Here is a 21,365-nt window from a genome sequence, read left to right on the forward strand (position 1 = left end):
CTAGCAGATGATACTAGCATTTTTTACACATAATAAATTAATATTTTTTTTCAATTAGTTATAAAAATTAAAAGTATTACAAAACATTTAGATATTTACAATTATTTTTAATTTTCTAAATATTATTTTTCTTAAATTAGTGTTACGTCGGTTTCTTTAGTTATTTGTTTATCATTATTTAAATATATTATTGAGAGAAGGATTTGTGTATCAGGGTCAATCATTGAATTTTAATAAAGTGGAAGAGTTTAATTTATATAATAGTAATTAGTAATTACTGAACAATAATCAACATTTAAAATTTAAAATATTATTAGTATAACTATTAATATGGAATTCAAGTTTTTATTTTTAGTCTGATTGTGTCAATCATGTTATTGTTTAATTTTTAATCAGAGGCTTTCACACATATGTAAGAATGAAAAATTATTTTTCTTAATTTAATATTTAATTGATATTTCAAATTTTATTCCATTGTTATCTTGTTTAATATATATGACAAGTAGGATGAAGAAAATATTATATAATATATATAGCACTTTAAATTCATTAAGAGCATATAGGACTTTTTGTAAGAGGACACCATCTTATCCCTCCTTCAGTACTTATACAATAGAGATTATATGTTTTACGAGAGTGGTTTTTAATTTGTAGTGATTAGTTGCAAATCTTTCTTTTAGGGGTAAGGGTGGACTCTACCATTAATTGCTCTATGAGAATACCTGTTATAATGAGTATAATCAATAAAAAGCAAAAAATTGAGATCAATCAACACATACGGCTCACCACTTTTGTGTTATTTACGTCCACATACAGTGATTTCATTATAATTTACAGGAGAGACCAAAAATTTACAGTATATTAAAGGTAGAATGAATTAGAAGGATTTATATAGTGTCTCATATAATTAATAACCTAAAAAAAATCCCAATAACAGATCATCCTCAGATTCAAGGTATCCCAACAACATCAAATGGAAATTATATGTAGGGTGCGTGGGAGGTGAGAATCAAGCTTCTAACCCCTGGGATAAAAAGTAGGGGTGTTTATGGGTGGTTAATCGTCCCGAAATAATATTTTGGTTCGGTAACTGAAAGTTTCGGTTCTGTTTTTTTTCGCGAACTGTAATCGTAATCATTTAGACCGATTACCGCCTAAGCGGTTAACCGTTTTTTCGGTACAGTTTTTCGGTTAACCATTAACCGTTATTTAAATTATACATATTATTATATTTTACTTAATGTTCATATATATCTTCAAATTTTTTTGTGCATATATTTTAATATTATATATACTCTAATATAAAATGTATTATAAAGTGGATAATAAATCCATTGGAAAACATAACTAACACTAAGAATTCACTCAATTTCCTAATTATAGTGTTTATACTAGTATTAGTGTTTTCAAATAATTACATACTTCCTCTAATTGTTGTAACTTAGCAACAAATATAAGAATTAATGTAATTGTTTGAAAATGTTTCACAACGATTAAATAGAGAAAAAAATATTTCGGTATTTCAGCTAATTGTTCACTCAAAAATCATAACCGTACCGTTTAAGCGTTAATTTTATCGGTTCGGTAACCGTACCGTTAAAACTCTTTTCGTCGGTAAGGTAACCACCCATTTAGACCGATTTTTCAGTATTTCGGTATAGTTTTAAGGTTTCAATTTTTTATGAACACCCCTAATAAAAAGTGAGGGTTGGAGCCACTGTTCCAATTAACCCCTTCCTCATTAATTGAAAGTCTCATATATCTATAAGAAAGGGTAAATAAAATATAATGATTTGCTAAAATGAGGTTCTTTTGATTCACATATATAAGTATTTCTTTTATGTAATGAGGTGAATGAGTTGCTTTTTTTTATAAGTGAATGTTTTTCTTGGCACAAAGGTTCAACATACTTGTTCAATACGAACTTATTATTACATAATCAACAATTTGCGTCGGATGTCATACACTCATTTGTGTCAGACATGTATCCGACGCTACATGCCTCAACGCAAATTTGAGAGAGTTGATATGCGTCCGTTAGGACACAATACATATATTAAGGTATTTGAGTTGGACGATAAGATATGTTTAACGCTTATGACTCCTTGAGCCCAACACTAGGAGCACCCCACCATGGCATATGTGCGTCAGGTGCTAAGGCAAGTGCGAAGCATATGAGGCTTATTTACGTCGGATTTGGCCTTTCATCCGACACAAATCGCTCTTTTTCTATCAAAAAAAATTAATTTTACGAACCATATCAGACCCACACTAAACAACATTCAAAAATATAAAATTCAAATATACAAAACAATGAAACGAGAAATGATATTCAACTTCTGAGCATAGGAAATTAGGAATACTTATTGATATAACGAGATTTAAAATGAAATACCGAATTTGTAGAAATCGAGGATGGAACATCAAAGAAAAAAAATACAAAACAAATATAATTCAGATCTGTAATCCGAAAACAACATAAAAAACAAATTTTAGATTGAATGCAAGAATTTGTAGATTTCCCACCTTCGAGTTTCAGATTAAATATAATAATACTAAAACAACCTTTAACAAACATTAAGAAATACTTGATATTCGTAAAAACAAATCTCTCAATAACTAATTAAGAAATACAAAAATTCGTAAATAACCTAACCGTCATCACCGTCGTCAATTCTCGCTCGAACACCAAATGAAACCCTAGCCCACTTGTTTCTAGATTCTCGATCTTCGTCTTTGAGAATTGTCTTCTTCAAATCTCGATCTTTCTTCTCATTCTTAACATTTGAACTTCTCGTACTTGAATTTGAGAAAACAGCAGTGAATTAAGGCAAATAGCAGTGAATTCTTGATCTTCTTCAATTTGGTGAAAATGAATTAGGGAGATTTCATATTGTGTTGATGAATTGCGACGAGTAAAGGAAGACAGAGGAGAAGAAGTGCTGGTAGGGTAAGAGAGAGAGAGAGAGACAAAGAGAAGTGACTGCGACAAGTGAAGGAAGAATAGAGGAAGAGAAACATCGTTAGGATTTAAAATAAAAAGTGGAAGCGGGCGTTATGGCTTATGTGCGTCGGATGGGTTATAAGGTCCATTGCAAATCGTTCCAAGGCCTGAAACTCATTTGTGTCGGACGATGAGCTTATTAGATCCGATGCAAATCATAGGATACAACCATTTGCATCGCATATAACTTAACTTCGACGCAAATCCTTTGTTTATTTTATGCTAATTGGCTTTAATGATTTGCGTCGAACATTAATTGGAGTCTGACGCACATGAATCTCGCACCCAATTGCTTTAATCTTTTGCGTCAAACGCATGGTATATCTGACGCATATAAAGCATGACTTGCATGGTGTCCGACGCAAATGATGCGTCCTTACACTTTTGCATTGGTTTACCTATTGTGTCAGGCAATCCATGAGACGAAATCAACATTTTTCTACTAGTGATTAAACAGAGATAGGAAAAGTGTACAATAGTTTGATATTATTATGAAAGATCACATCATATATCTCTATTATACAAGTCAAGAGGGAAAGATCAGACGTGACGTCCACCCTCTTTTATAATTATACCGTCAACTAATAAGAAACAATTACAACTTCTCCAATTTATTGGTTTTTTAAAATAAGTGGACAAATTTTCATGCATATTATTACGTGACTGAACTTTCTATTATTTGCTTTCGCACGCATCTTATACATATAAGGCTATTGTGTCATATTCAAGCTGAAGAACTTATTTTTGTACATGTAAGATAAGTGTATAAATTTGATGAAGAAGGTCATATTCACATAGGTTAGTTTGTTTTAAAGTCATGTAGATTCCTATAGGACTTACGTTCCCATCTCCACAAAACAAGTAAGATATTTTATTTATTTACTTTGGTTGTTAAACACAAGTATCTTATTATATCGAAAACTCATACTTCCTCCGTTCCAAAATAAGTGAAACACTTGTCTCAAAAAGCTCTCACATAAATGAGAGAAGTGTTTCACTTATTTTGGAACGGAGGAAGTATAAATTTACCCGACTGAGTTTAAAGATAAAGAGCTTTTGGAAATACTCAGGATAAATTAGAGATAAAAGATAAATCTTAGCTTCACCCTTAAAATGTCCCTAAAAAGATCTAATCCTTTAACCTTAAAATTTTAAAATACGAATCTTACCACTATATGAAAGTTTGTTTCGTCCAAACTGATATCACAAAAAAAAAATTTTTTTTTTGACATCGAGAAAAACATACAAGAAAATTAAGGCACCCTAAAACTTAAACACTAAAATTATTGTTCCTACACCAATACGCTAAAGAACGTGCCTCGACAACTTGTGTTTTTGGCACCTGAAGTACGAGACACGAGTCGAAGGTGTTAGCTACTTTTAAGAGACTTGCTATAGTCCATCGGATGGAAATCGCATGAGGACCTTTTGACCGGAGAGCTTGAACCAAAAAGCTTAACCCGTACAAAGCTTGACCCGGCGGCAACCTTTGTCACAAAAAAATTAACATATACTAATACTAAAATTATCAAAAAAAAAAAAAAAAAACATATACTAATACTAATTCTAACTCCACAGAGAACTTTTAGTTCTGAAATGATTAATAAAAACTAATTGAGTCATGTAACAAGTTAGCAAAATGGCAAAGCCTAGCCGTATCGGCACGTTGCATGCATCATCCAAACTCAAATTCACTCATCTTAGGGGAAAAAGGGAGGCATTAAACCTTCTATGTACGTAGAAGTGTCAAAACCCTTGCGAGTTACGACCATATAATATGCCCATGTCGCGCTTTCTATATATATTACTGTTCTCGAAATTCTTTGATCTCCCGTCAAAAAAAGAAACTCTTAGATCTCAATAGCTCAATTGCGACAGTGGTCGAACTGAATTAGTGAAAGCTTTAACCAAAAGGCAGGAAGAAAGTAGATAAGTAAAGTACTCTGAATAAAGTGGAAGATTCATGCATTTTCTTTGTTTTCTTTATAAAGGCATGAAAGAAACTTAAGTTAGTATCCCTTCTCATTAGGGTGTACCTATCAAGGGTCGTGAGTAGCACAATGTGAATTAAGCAAACTCAATTTATATTAAAGAGAGAAAACTAGAGAGGTATTTTCTCATTCAAGAAAGAAATGAAAGAGTACATAATTATTACAATAGTAGAAGAAAGGTATTTATAGTTGAGTTTGTTAGAAAAAAAACTAACTAAATTACAAAGCTTATTACAAGACTTTATTCTTATGTACAATGCACATGCTCCACCAAAACAAAACAAAACAAAACCATTTGTAGGATTTTATTGTTGAGACTTGGAGTAATACTTAGAAGAGTTTGTAGTGAATTCATTAACTTCTATGTAATATGCTCCTTTGACAAACATTAATTAATGAAGTTAGATTTGCATATGTTTTTTTTTTGAGTGAGATACGAGACAAAATTATTATTTGTAAAAGTACATCCATACTACATATGTAAAGAAACTTAGAAGAAGTAACCTTACAAATTGAATCTACTTAGGACACTATTTTTCACGATTGATTGATTATCTCTTTGGTATAGTTTGATATATTTCTATTTAGTGTGGATACCATTATCATTACAATTTGTAATTAGTGTATGGGGGCTGTCCAAGTTCCCTGCCGATCTGTTAGCCCACTCAACATGGAGTAATTAACCAGAATATCACACGGGATCTTAGAAACTACTTAACCCTACCAGTTAATCATGGAATGTCGGTATGATCCTGGGAAGCTAAGAACCTTGGAAATGGGCTTGATCTAGTGTTTTGGGCCGAATTTATGAGCTAAATACTATGGCTAAAGGATAATTAGTATTGATTGAACCAATGAGGAGCTCACCTAATGCTAGTGAAAGACTTTTGGTAATTATAAATACCTCATGATTTGAATTTTCTGGTATGGTTTGACATCATAAATAAGCAGTGATTGAGAGCTATCAGTTTTACCTTTACTGACTTAATTAATCATCGGAGGGAAGTTCTTCGGACTCACTCCTAAACGGGTGTATTCCCTTCGACTCGGATTACGGCTCACCCTATCATACATTCCACATCGGAAATGATATATATAATATTGCATACTTTTTTTTAAGGGAATATAACATACATTTTTGTTACAAATAATTATTAATGGTAAACGTATCAAAAAAAGTATATAGCCGATCGAAATAGAAGAAAAGAAATCATAATTAATACTTTGCTTTGATCTAATCACTTTATCAAATAGACGTATAATAGTTGTTCTTTTCTCTTTTGTTCCCTAACTGTGCCCTGTGCGCTTTTGAAAATTCTAACCTCATCATTGCAATACGATCGATTAAGCATCTTCCAGCTGCTCTACTTCTTTAAAGCAATTAATTGAATAACTACTTAAGCAATTCCGCGGCTTTAAACTTTTTTCCTATTGGTTTCTTAGTTTCCCTGTGTACATGGAAAAAATTTACACCACATAATATAATAATTAAAACAATAAAATATATCAGAAAATATCACTAATATACTTCCTCCATTTTTTCGCTACAGTTCATACATTATTTTATGATCTCGAATAAGCACCTTTAAAGTGTGTATTGTATTCAACTGAATTAGACTAAACGATTTACATATAATGGTGGAGTTCTAACTTCTAAAGCACATTCAACCCTGTTAAGTGTATAGCCCACATTTGAGTTAAAAATAGTTATCTCACATTGAAGAATTAGAAAGAGAATGATTAATATATAAATTTTGATGGGTAACTCCACCTCGCAATAATTGATTTTACGATGGAACCTACTAACTTTTATGTGGTCACACTCTATTCTGACATGGTCATATTTGATCTCCATGCATGACTGCAGTAAACAATAAATTTCAAATTTTGGGGACCTTTAAATTCATTTGATCACCATAGCTTGTATAGAGAGATTACAAACAAGGACCAAACTGAAGCAGATTAGGGTGTGCAATTATGATGGTTATCTCATTTGTGATATGTAACCACATCAAAAATTATGTCTTGCTAAATTCTCCAAGTGGCTTGGGATACTCTTGCATAGAAAAAGCAGACACTAATGTGGCTCCGGTGATCTTACAAGTGTTCTTCTTTTTAGAAGAAATTGTGCTGCAGCTACTCTCATTGCCACCTGTTACTTAGTTTGGCAAGCTAGGAATAATATTGTATGGAATAAAAAAGGGATGAATTTGATAGAACTGGAAATAGACTTGGACAACTCAATAAAAAAAAAATATTTCGCTTTACATAAAAGTTCAAAGGAGGTTCCATACAACAATTGACAATAGTACGTAGAAGTAACTTATTTAGCTTATAATGTGGTATTTTCTCTACTCTTTCCCCAATGTGGAACAATTTATATGTACAACAAACAAGAGGTTTAACCAAAAAAAATTTCTTCCATTGCTTGTACAATGGAAGATTTAATATAGTAAAAGCTAGCTAGAGTTCAAAGGTGTACACTGTATAGGTAGGAAAATAATAAGGGAAAATAATAACTTTCTTTGTTTAGAGTTCTACCTATTCATCAGTATATTCTTTTTTATAAAAAAACTAATATGAACCGGTGCACACTAATTAGTGTGCACCCGATCCATATCACGTGAGTTTATGATAGTGTATATTGATATGATATAGTGTATGTTAAAATGATATAGTGTATATTAAAATGATATAGTGTATGTTACAGTGATATAGTGTATGTTAAAAATGATATAGTGTATGTTACAGTGATATAGTGTATGTTACAGTGATATAGTGTATGTTAAAGAGATATAGTGTATGTTAAAGTGATATAGTGTGTGTTAAAATGATATAGTGCATGTTACAATGATATAGGGTATGTTAAAGTGATATAGGGTGTGTTAAAGTGATATAGTGTGTGTTAAAATTATATAGTGTATGTTACAATGATATAGTGTATATTAAAGTGATTTAGTGTATGTTAAAGTGATATAGGGTGTATTAAAGTGATATAGTGTATGTTATAATGATATAGTGTATGTTAAAATGATATAGTGTATGTTAAAGTGATATAACGGGTCACGTGCCTGGGCCTGGTCCACACTATTTTTAGTGTGAATCGGGTCCACGCAAGTCGGTTTGCTTTTTTATACTCCCTTCCTCCCAAATTAGTTGCTACATTTGCTTTTCAAAGTTTACGAGATGCAACTTCAAACACCAATATCTTGAGTTACACATATGAAAAAATTATAAAAATTATATATTTGAAAAATACAAATTGGGACGAATCAAACAAGATCCAATATGACTATGTTTTTTTTTTATGTATATGGAATAAAAGATAGTCAAAGTTATGACATGAATAGTGTCTACAGTCAAAATGTAGCGACTAATTTGGGACGGAGGGAGTAATTAATTAAGTAGATTAATCGAAATAACATTTTACAACCTAAACTCACCTAAAGGGAGGTAAAGCAATTAGGTTGTACCTCCTCAACATTTAGGCAAGAAATCAACCATAGGCAAAACCCACATTTTAACAGCTATTTACAAGCTTGTAAACCAAGTATAATCCTTTCTAGATGTTTTCTTAGGTAGTGCTGCTAATACCCTTCCTCTAATAATACACTGGATCTGTTTGACACTGACATCTATACTAGAAACTTGCTAATTCCAGTATACTGAGTTCCTTTCTTGCCATACAAAATATACAAGTGCATTGATCCCAGCTAGTATAACAAGCTTTTGGAACTTGGTTCTGTTAGTGTGCTGCACTCTTCTAACCATTTTTTAATAATGGAGAGAGAAAGGCATGGAGGTGGAAGGAGAGAGAAAGCTTGGAGTTTTAGATAGTTATTAATGGAGAATGGTTGGAGGAGAGGGAGAAAACTGAGGAGAAAGAAAGAAAAAACAAACGGCGTTAAGATTCCGTCAATAGTATATGGGTATTTTGAGCACAAAAACAAAGTTTAGAGGTATATGAGGAATTCCCCAAATGTGAGGGGTAATTTGAGAATTACGTCGAAACTAAAGGGTACCTGAGGAAATTTCCCCAAAAACAACAAATATAAGTTTAGTACAAATGTCATTACCCATGGAGTTAAGTTATTCTTGAGTAATGTACTACCTCCATCCTTTTCTCAATTAGAATAGTTGGTTTTGCGCATGGACCAAGGAAAAGTACATGCTTGCCAAAGTAGCTGTTTGCAAAGAACTAGCTAGTTAAAAACACAAACGAACAAAATACTACTATGAGTGATTAAGAATTTAACAACTATGAGTGAAGATGAGAACGAGCATCGACAAGCCACGAGCAAGCAAGGGCAAGCGTAGGTGTGTCAATGAGCGAGCAACAATACGATGAGTAAACACGAGGGTAGCGTGCAACAATAGCTGGGTCTGCCCAGGACATTTGCTGAGTCAAAGCGGGTTGTGGCTTGGCTCAGGCATGCTTTATACACATGGAAGCTACTAGTTGCTACTTGCTATCAAAAGTTGTGCTCGAGATGTACGCATTCATGCAAACATAATGTTAAAGTTATTACATAGAATTAAACATAATGTATGCATTTTTGGTGAAATAAGGAATAGTCTCACATAGAATCAAACATAATATTAAACGTATTACAACCCGAGATGTATGTCATGCAAAAATTAGGAGGGAAGGGTAATATCCTAGTTATTTCATGCAATCATCTAGTCTTTCTTGCCTCTTGGCAAGCTTGTCCGCGAGTTGATTCTTCACCCTTGACACATGACTGATCCTAAGATTGTTGAACTCCTTGCATAGCTCCCTGCATTGAATAATAACATTAGTACACAAGGTAAGATATTTGGGGTCGTCCTCTTTGAGTAGTTGAGTTGCCTACAAACTATCCGAATAACAAACACAATCAAAAATATTTTCATTTATAGCAAGTTGGAACCCTTGTTGAATACTAAGCAGTTCAGCCATGAGGGTTTGTTGCATAAGATTTCCTACAAAAGCCCTTAGTCCATTGTCCAATGTTATCTCTAAGCAACTCAGACACGTAAGATTTCGTATTTTACTTGGCATATGTTTTTGTGTCTTATTGCAAATTTGCTTAGCCCATTTTATCTTCAAAAAGACTACGCTTAACATATTAAACGAGTAATTCATTTAGAAAGACTTTTAAAAAAAGATTAGAAAGTCTAAAGAGATCGAATTATCTCCTTGTATCATCATCTCATATTCAAAATCCTAATGAAGAGTTTGGGTTTTCTTTCTACTCAAGGATTTTCCTATAAACCTTATGTATCTTTTCTATTGCTTTATTTATTTATTTATCTATTTACTCCTGTTCGTTAAATTCCGCATATATATTATCCTTTGATTTTATGATTTGTTAGCACCTAAAATGTTTATTACTTACAACTACTTATTGATTGTTTATGTAATTATGTCACAATAACAACCTACAATATAAAGAAAAAGAGTCAAATGTCCAAATTGTAAAACACCCCTAAATGTCAAAGTATCCCGTTTTAAAAAAAACTAGGAATATCTGCGACCTATTTTGTGATTAATCAATCTTCAGATTGGATAGCTAATGTGAGACATTTGGCTGATTCTTGTTTCCATATAAATACTTACACTAATTCTCCTTTAAATACTATCCTTGCAAACGATGCATTAGGAGTTTCCCTCGTTCGGACAGTCTCCTAATCTTTTAAAGAAAAATTTGCGATTAATCTAGTTCATCATTATCATAACGAACCCATTTTTATTTTTATCATTTTGTTCGCAAGCATATCTCGCACGGTGATACATTTGTATGTTGGTTATGCTTGGAGAAGTATTTTAGGTATCTTCAATGATAAGATGCTAGAATATTGCTAAAATAATTAATAGTGTTCAGGAAGCACTTAAATAAAATTAGAACTTATAAAAATCAGGTAACGGAAATTTTGAAATACTTTTCTAAAAATTTTGATAACAGATAATTTTGCCAAAATAGTTTATCAATTTAAGGAACTAATTTGCCAAACAATTAAGCTAATTAGCCCCTTATGAGTTTCAACTACTACCTTATAAGTTTTAGCTCCTTTTCAACTAGCATTGCCAAATAGATCCATTATATATCCTCTTAATTCAGTTAGCTGATATTTTCCATGGTTTTATCACAAGTAATCAGGGGGCGTTTGGTTAGGGGGTTACAAGAAAGGGTAAGGGAATTAGTTGATTCCATTCCCTTAAAACTTGTTTGGATTGGGGGTTTTGTTTCCCCTCTTTTCCTCTCCATTACCCCAAATCCTTCTATTTTGATTCCCCACTACCCCCTCCACTTAGAAATGGGGGAATGGAAAACCCTTGACCATCATATTTGACCACAACCACTTTGCCACGGGAACCACCACCCTAGAACCCCTCCACCGGAAACCACCACTCCACCACCTAAAACCACCACCATCAACCTGAACCACCACCCCACCGCCGCTCCACACTCGAAACCACCACCCCACCACCAATCCACACCCAAAACCACCACCTAAAACCACCACCATCAACCCAAAACCACCAGCCCACCACCGCTCCACACCTAAAACCACCACCCCACCACCAATCCACACCCAAAACCACCACCTAAAAGCACCACCATCAACCCGAAATTAACCACCACTACCCGAAAAACCACCACATCCACACGAAAACCACCACAATCCACACGAAAACCACCACCATCCATGGAAAACACCTCTTCCTTGCCGAAAAAGTCTAGATCTACAAGAGAGGAGGAAAGAGAAAAGATGATTTACCGTAAAAATCAGTGGCCGCGAAGGGAAGGAGAAGGGGCGACGGAGGAGGGAAAGGGGGCGCGCCGGCGACGGAGGAGGGAAAGGGGCGGCGCACCGGCGACAGGGAAGGGGAAAAGAGACGGCGGCAGGGGAGGGAAGGTGGAGGAGGGGGAAAGTTAGTAGTTTTACATGGGTGGTGGTAGTTTTAGGGGAAAAGTTGTGGTGGTGGGAAATACTAGGGTTTCCTTTGATAATATCTAAACAAACAACTTTGAAAATCAAAGGGTAAACCTTTCCATTCTCCTTGTAACCCTTTCTCAAACCCTTTCCCTTTCCACTCAACCAACCAAACGCCCCCTTAGTGTTTTTCACTCACTAGAATCATACGGTACCTAAGAAAGATATCGTGTTCTAACTAAAATCAAATATATCGATTCTCTAGCATCATTCTTGTAAGTGATTTTCACATATTTTCTTATTTTATTGGTTAAAACTAAATTTAACACTTTCATTCTGTTTTCCATTTCTTAATCAATGAAGCAAGAATAAATTTAATACTAATACTAACAAATATTATGTCTAAATAAACACTTCTAGATAAATATGTCTAGTTAAACGCTTTTAGATAGATAGATCCTAAATCTATCCTAACACCCTCCCGCGATCGCAAAGGCAGTAACACTCACGAACGTTACGATTGGAGAAACAAAAATATCTTCTATTTTAGCACCGGATTCGGATGAACGGGAACTTATTCTTCTTCTTTATTGGAGTCGAGATGCACAAAACGATGATGTCGTCTTCAACTTTTTTCTTTTTCTTGATGATGAGAATGGTAATCTATTCGAATCCATCAATCGTCAGTCAAATAGGGACGTCATTCTTTTCGAACCTACAAATATTTTTTTTTTCTTCTTGATGAGAACCACCATTCTTTTCGAACTCATCAAATGTTTCAACAAAACGGAAACGCCATTCTTTTCGAACCCATTAAGTATCTTATAAACTCCTATTAGATAAACATATATAGTTATCGGAAACGCTGCTCTTTTCGAATCCGTGAGAAATATAACTAGAACTCGAACTCCAACAATTGAAGCCACAAAACAGTTGCCACATAAGCTTCCTCCTCACAAATTTAATGTGCCATGATCTCATAATCGTCATATTTATCATCATCACATCCCACCTTAGTTAACTTGTACTTAATCTACATGTATTACTATCTTCCAAAAAAAATTCCACAAAAGAGAATTAAACTTATGATTTTCGCAGCTAGCAAATTCTCTCAAGATTTTTCTAGTTTGTGGTTCAATTTACCCTCTCACAAAATCTCAACTTTATGAGAATATATCCGGCAGTGGGTTTGGAATTCGAACCCACCGGCATGAGAGAATAATATTTTAGAGTTTTCACCCAAGATTTCAATTGACTCTGATACCATGACAAAATAGATTGAAGAGAAGAAGTTTCGTATTATTATTGACCCAAAAGGGGTATTTCTAGTACATGATATTAAACCTAACTGAAGTAAAACTAGGAAAACATATCCTAAACTAAATATAATACTAACAAATATTATCTCTAAATAAACACTTCTAGATATATATGTCTAGGTAAACACTTCTAGATAGATAGATTCTAAATCTATCCTAACAATGTCTAGGTAAACACTTCTAGATAGATAGATCCTAAATCTATCCTAACAAGAACAATATGTTGGAGATGAGAAAGCAAAATAACAAAGTAATTGTTGGAACATTTATAGGGTAATGGGTTTGAAACTCATAAGGGTATGTACTAGAAGAGGAGGAGGTCTAGTATGCAAAAGACTAGTGTGCATCAAGTGGCAAAACGCATTGATAAACCAAGGGAGACAGAAGACTGGCCGCGAGTCGCGACAGGCGTCGCGAGTCGCGACCAGTGGCCCGTCGCGGGTCGCGACAGGCGTCGCGGGTCGCGACCAGCGCCTCGCGACTCGCGAGCTTCTTCGCGAGTCGCGACGTGTCTTCTGCCTTGGAATGCGAAAAGTTGCCTCGACGGTTTTATATCCGTTGTGATGCTTTGTTGATCATTTTAATGACTTTTAAGGTCCTTTAATCAGTAGATTAAAGACCTTTGATGAGTGATTAAAATGGGGGTTATGTGATTAACCTCTCTAGTCAATGTGATTAAGATGGGGGTTATGTGATTAACCTCCCTAGTCAATGAAAGGTTTATTCTTCCTATATAAACCTTGGGATACCTATGAGTGAGGGGTTAGAAGAAAATCAGATTTTTCTATTCTATACTCTCTCAAATACTTCTTGCTTAGCTTAAGAGAAAACTTGCAATCTTCTCTTGAGTGTTCTTAACAAACACAAAACACAAGTTCTTGTTGATTCACTTAGAAGATCATCTAAGTGGATTGTTTCTCTCCATTGTATCTCATTAGTTATTTCGTGTTAACCCGGTGATCCTAGAGGGGCGAAATTAAACTAATAGGAAAGCGTAGTTTCCGTGCCTTGGAGTGGATATCCGGTTCTCTCATTGATCACAAAGTCTAACAATCTATTAGTTTAATTTTCTTTCTTTTCGGATATGGCTCAATCACTCAAGGACATGACTATGAACTTCCAAAAGTTGGATAAGTTTGAGGGGTGGGCTATCGGAGGTGGCAAAAGAAGATGCACTTCTTGTTGACCGCCTTGAATGTGGTGTATGTGTTATCAACTCCTATGCCACCACTCCCGGAAGATGGAGAGGAAGAGCCTCTTGAGACTACTAGGAAGAGGATCAAGTGGGAGAATGATGACTACATTTGTCGTGGTCATATTCTCAACTCTCTCACCGACCCGTTGTTTGATCTCTACCAAAATGTGGAGAGTGCAAAGGAACTTTGGGACGCTCTTGAGGCCAAGTACATTTCGGAAGATGCTTCAAGTAAGAAATTCCTTGTTAGTAATTTTAATTCTTTTAAAATGACTAATGATCGGCCTATTATGGAGCAATTCCATGAGGTTCATCATATTTTGAACCAAATAAGATCACATGGTATGGTGATGGATGAGGCAATTGCGGTTGCCTCAATCATTGACAAATTACCAAATTCTTGGAAAGATACAAAACATCTTTTAAAACATAAAAAGGAAGACATGTCCATGGAGCAATTAGGAACTCATCTTCGTATTGAAGAGGGGATCCGGGCTCAAGATGGGGTTAAGGATACTACTCCTAGTATTCCTAAATCTACCGTTAATTTGGTAGAGGTTGGTGGGTCTAGTAAGACCAAGAAATCCAACAACAACAACAACAACAACATAACAAAACCAATGTTGCAAACAAGAAGAGGAAGACCCTCTCTTGTTGGATATGCAATGGTCCTCATCTTAAGAGGGATTGTCCTTCTAACAACAAGAAGAAGACAAAGAACACACAACCTAGTGTTGTTCAAAACCAAGGTAACAATGCACATGTTAATGTAATTGAAGAAATGCATTTTGTTGCTATGATTTCTGAAATTATGTGTGTGCAGGTTGATGATTCTTGGTGGATAGATTCGGGAGCCTCTAGACATGTGTGCAATAACAAGGATTTCTTCAAGTCTTTGAAAGATTTGGATGATGGTCCAATCTTGTATATGGGGAATGATTCTACGGTAAAGGCTAGAGGCATAGGCCAAGTAGAATTGTTGTTAACCTCGGGAAAGACTTTAACTCTCCGGGATGTTGTGTATGTACCGGAAGTTAGGAAGAATCTGTGTCAGGAGGTCTCTTGAATAAGTATGGTTTTAAAGTTGTTTTTGAGTCGGATAAATTTGTACTTTCCAAGGGTGGTATTTTTGTTGGACAAGGTTTCTTTTGTAATGGAATGTTTAAATTTAGTATTGATAATAAAATTGGTACTAGTTCTATTTACATGCTTGATGTTTCTTCTCTATGGCACAATCGTTTATGTCATGTGAATTATCGTAGATTATATGACATGTCTAAAATGGGGTTGATACCTCCTTTCGATTTAAAGTTAGAGAAGTGTACACTTGTGTGCTAAATAAAATTACAAAAAATCCTTATCCTAGTGTGACTAGACAAACGGTATTGCTTGAATTGGTGCATAGTGACTTGTGTGACTTTCATAGTTCACCTTCTTTAGGAAATAAGAAATATTTTGTAACTTTTATTGATGATTTTTCAAGGTTTTGTTACATATATTTATTATTTACTAAAGATGAAGCACTAGAAAAGTTTAAGACCTTTAAAATCGAAGTGGAACTCCAACTTAATCAAAAGATTAAAAGACTTCGAACGGATAGGGGTGGTGAATATTATAATCCAAGTTATTTTAGTTCCATTGGTGTAATTCATGAAACAACCGCCCCATACTCACCTCAAAGTAATGGTATAGCGGAAAGGAAAAATAGGGTCCTAAAAGAAATGGTTAATACCATGCTTTCTAATTCGGGTCTTAATGACGGTTTTTGGGGTGATGCAATTTTAACTGCATGTTACATTTTAAATCGAGTTCCTAATAAAAGGAATAAGACTACCCCTTATGAACTTTGGTGTAATAAAAAGCCTAATCTCAATTACCTTAAGGTATGGGGTTGTAGGGCAATTGTCAAATTGACGGAACCTAAAAGGAAAACTTTAGGTGAAAAAGGAATTGATTGCATTTTTATAGGCTATGCGGTACATAGCAAAGCCTATAGGTTTTATGTCATTGAGCCCAATGACTTTGTCTCTATTCACTCCGTGATAGAGTCAAGGGATGCAATATTTGATGAGACTAGATTCTCATCGATTCCAAGACCAAAGGACATGATACCTAGTACTAGTTCCAATGTTGTAGATGACATTTCAAATGATCATGATACTACAACACCGGAAATTAGGAAAAGTAAACGAATTAGAAAAGAGAAATCTTTTGGACCGGATTTTCAACTATATTTAGTTGAAGGGTCAAGGGAGTCAATTTCGACTCAAATTTCATATTGTTACAATATGGAGGAGGATCCTAGGTCCTTTGATGAGGCTATGAAGTCTCATGATTCTGCTTTCTGGAAAGAGGCAGTGAATGATGAAATGGATTCTATAATGGGTAATCACACTTGGATTTTAGCTAATTTACCTCCCGGTTGCAAACCCCTAGGTTGTAAATGGATTTTTGTAAGGAAAAAGAAAATCGATGGAACCATACTAAAACATAAGGCCCGGTTAGTGGTCCAAGGTTTTAGGCAAAGATATGGTATCGATTACTTTGATACTTATGCTCCAGTAGCTAGAATAGCTACTATTAGACTATTGATAGCATTAGCTGCGATTCATGGTCTAGTAATTCACCAAATGGATGTAAAAACTGCTTTTCTTAATGGTGAATTGGAGGAGGAAGTGTACATGAATCAACCTGAAGGGTTTGTGGTTAAAGGTCAAGAAACTAAAGTTTGCAAATTAGTTAGATCTTTGTATGGTCTTAAACAAGCACCTAAGCAATGGCATCAAAAATTTGATGAAGTTGTGTTGTCTAGTGGGTTCAAAATAAATCAGTCCGATAAGTGTGTATATAGCAAATTTGATAATAACGGTAAAGGAGTTATAATTTGCTTATATGTTGATGATATGCTTTTTTGGGACTGATTTGGAACAAGTGGAAAAGACCAAAGTCTTCCTTTCCTCTAGCTTCTCCATGAAAGATTTGGGTGAAGCGGATGTTATTCTAGGTATTAGAATAATAAGAGGGAAAGGGTCGTTTTCTTTATCACAATCTCATTATATTGAGAAAGTGGTCAAGAGGTATAATGAGTCAAATTCGACTCATTTTGCTACTCCTATGGATCCTAGTATTCACTTGGTTCCGAGTAGTGGTACTCCAATTTCACAATTGGAGTATGCAAGCTTAATTGGAAGCTTGATGTATGCTATGACTAGCACTCGGCCGGATATAGCCTTTGCTATTGGCAAGCTCAGTAGGTATACTAGTAATCCTAGTATGTTGCATTGGCAAGCATTGAGAAGAGTGTTAAGGTACTTGAATAAGACCTTGGATTATGTCATAACATAAAAGAGAACCTTCTATCTTAGAAGGTTACTCGGATGCTAGTTGGATTTCGAATAAGGAAGATTATTCATCCACTAGTGGTTGGGTGTTTCTTCTTGGAGGAGGTGCCATTTCATGGGCTTCCAAGAAGCAAACATGTATAACGGATTCCACTATGGCATCGGAATTCATTGCTTTGGCTTCTTGTTGCCAAGAAGCGGAATGGCTAAGGAATGTGTTGAGTGAGGTGGACTTATGGGTGAAACCAATGTCACCTCTTGCTATCCATTGTGATAGTGCATCAACCATAGCTAAAGCATATAGTGAAGTCTACAATGGCAAGTCAAGGCACATTGGAGTTAGACATAGCTATGTGCGGGAAATGATAAGGAATAGTTGTATAACTATTAATTTTGTTCGGTCTAGTTTGAACTTGGCGGATACGTTTACAAAACCGTTGTCAAGGGAACTAGTGAACAAAATGAACAAAGGGATGGGTCTTAAGCCTATTGATCAACCTATGGTGAAGGAAAACTCTATTTGATGTCTAATACAACGTTAGATCTCAAATTCAAGGAGGATAGTACTTCTCTAAGAGGTTGGGAGCACTTGTTTAATACATCCCGAGGTTAGTGCTTGTTGCTACAATGATAAAGAGGTTGAATTTTATTCTTAATAAATCTTTGATAAGGTGCTCAATTGTAGGAGCATGTCCGGAAAGATTTACCTATGTAAGCTAGAAGTTTGGCCGCTTCATCAAGTCTTAGGCTTGACTTGGAATGCTTATGAATGGATATGGACACCAAGGCTTCATAGGTGTCGGAGGTTTTAAGAACCTAGTTTATGTTTGTGTGTATTAGTAACTTCAATAATTTGTAATGGTTATATGATTCAAAGCTTTGTCTATCATTATGATCTAAATTATTGTAAAGATTACTTTTACTAAATGGAAATTCAATCGTTAGATATTTCCATGATGCATGAACATGTGTGTTTGCGATTTATAGCAAGTTGAAAAACTTTTCAACATTACCCTATAAATGGGAGGAGGATTGTTGGAACATTTATAGGGTAATGGGTTTGAAACTCATAAGGGTATGTACTAGAAGAGGAGGAGGTCTAGTATGCAAAAGACTAGGTGCATCAAGTGGCAAAACGCATTGATAAACCAAGGGAGACAGAAGACTGGCCGCGAGTCGCGAAGCGTCGCGAGTCGCGACCAGTGGCCCGTCGCGAGTCGCGACAGGCGTCGCGGGTCGCGACCAGCGCCTCGCGACTCGCGAGCTTCTTCGCGAGTCGCGACGTGTCTTCTGCCTTGGAATGCGAAAAGTTGCCTCGACGGTTTTATATCCGTTGTGATGCTTTGTTGATCATTTTAATGACTTTTAAGGTCCTTTAATCAGTAGATTAAAGACCTTTGATGAGTGATTAAAATGGGGGTTATGTGATTAACCTCTCTAGTCAATGTGATTAAGATGGGGGTTATGTGATTAACCTCCCTAGTCAATGAAAGGTTTATTCTTCCTATATAAACCTTGGGATTCCTATGAGTGAGGGTTAGAAGAAAATCAGATTTTCTATTCTACTCTCTCAAATACTTCTTGCTTAGCTTAAGAGAAAACTTGCAATCTTCTCTTGAGTGTTCTTACAAACACAAAACACAAGTTCTTGTTTGATTCACTTAGAAGATCATCTAAGTGGATTGTTTCTCTCCATTGTATCTCATTAGTTATTTCGTGTTAACCCGGTGATCCTAGAGGGGCGAAATTAAACTAATAGGAAAGCGTAGTTTCCGTGCCTTGGAGTGGATATCCGGTTCTCTCATTGATCACAAAGTCTAACAGTAATCGGTGAAGTATAGTGATTTATAGTACTGCATTTCTCATTCAAATTAATATGCAAAGATATAGAGTGCCCATTAATCGGTGAAGTATAGTGATGTATACTGCATTTCTCATTCAAATTAATATGCAAAGTTATAAATCATAACATGACGAGAGTTAAGATTTCTCATGCATTTTCACTTTTGTTGTTTTTTGTTTTTGTCTCGCTTACATACATATACATAAAATACATTCTTCATATATACAGTAATTAAGCAGTTTATCATAGTGAATTAACTGCTAAAACTGTTTCTATTGAAATTACTTTGGTAGTTATTGGACATTGGTGTCAACTTAAGAGGAAAGTTAAAGGGGAGGGACAAAAAGGAAGGTTGGCATATAAACGAGCAGGAAAACATCTGTTGCAAGTACTTTGTAAATATTCCTTTATCCTCTTTAATCTCCAATTTCTTGACTAGGAATATATAGTTCTTTAATTTCCTGCTGTGCACTTCCATACACATAAATGTGCATAAGTACCATAAGAGTTGGAATCCCATGCATGAGAATCACAGCAGATGCATGCATCTGTTCATATTTTGCTACCACCTTCCTTATTCATCACAAAGAAATGAAGAACGTAAGATTCAACTTTTCATTATGTTTATCTTATGAATGGTCTTAATTTGTCTAGATTAATACTCAGTTAGTGTCATAATGTTTGTCGAAAATAGTCGTTCTCTTCATCAATATTGTTTATTAAATAACCAAGGATGTCTTGGCCTAGTGGTTAAGATTGAGGTGCTGTGAACGATAGGTCACAGGTTCGAATCCCCCCTCCCCTTCTTTGTACTTTGTACCGCCTTCGTGGCTCATATGGATAAAAAATATATATATATTGTTTATTAAATGGATATTATCTGTCACCAAATTATTTTCTTAATATAATTTATCTGTATGGACAACAATTTTTTTTGTTCTTAGCTTTATACTTACTTTCATATATATGATTATCAATTTCAATAGAAAGATAAAAGTCGATATTCGTAATTATAAAATGAATTCTGATTACTACTCCCTCTATTTCATGATAAATAAAATTAAAAATTTGAATTATTTCAAAATTAATGCACGATGCATGCAAATTCTTGGTGCATAGGTGTATCATCTCTATCTTTATCTATAAAAGCGAAGATTATTTTTAATTTTTTAATCACTCTCATATTGTTTGATCGATAAGTGTGTCAAAACTCAATAATTCACCTATTTCAGACGAAGGGAGTATGATTTCAATTGAAACCAACAACGCCTTAATTTTTTGAGTCAAATTTATACTTAGTATTAGGAAGAATATATTTCAGCTTAAATTTCTTGCATCTTTAGTTTCTTATAAATTAATTAGTATATAAAATATGCAATAATGAAAAGTTAATTGCAATAAAACTATTCCCGAAATATGTATCTTTAAGACAGGAAATAAAGGCGTGTATAATTTTTCTTGGTACATGGCATACATTTAGGCGATCAAAAGAAAGGAAAAACTAAATTTTACTATATAATAATACTATCCTTAATTTAGTTTCTAGATCAAAAGAATTCATATACCAAAATAAAAATATGAAAGGTGCTTAAAGGGGAAAAGAAAAGGTAACACTAATTTTTAGGTGTTTGACCACGTTCAAAACATTTTCAGCCAAAAGAACCTTATCTAATTGTTAGAACAAGTAAAGCAACAATATATGTTCATTCTACCATGCTAACAAATTGTACGTAATGAATAAAACATTGAAACAG

The sequence above is a fragment of the Beta vulgaris genome, chromosome 7, assembly GCF_026745355.1.
Source record: "Beta vulgaris subsp. vulgaris cultivar EL10 chromosome 7, EL10.2, whole genome shotgun sequence".
NCBI classification, from domain to species: Eukaryota; Viridiplantae; Streptophyta; class Magnoliopsida; order Caryophyllales; family Amaranthaceae; genus Beta; species Beta vulgaris.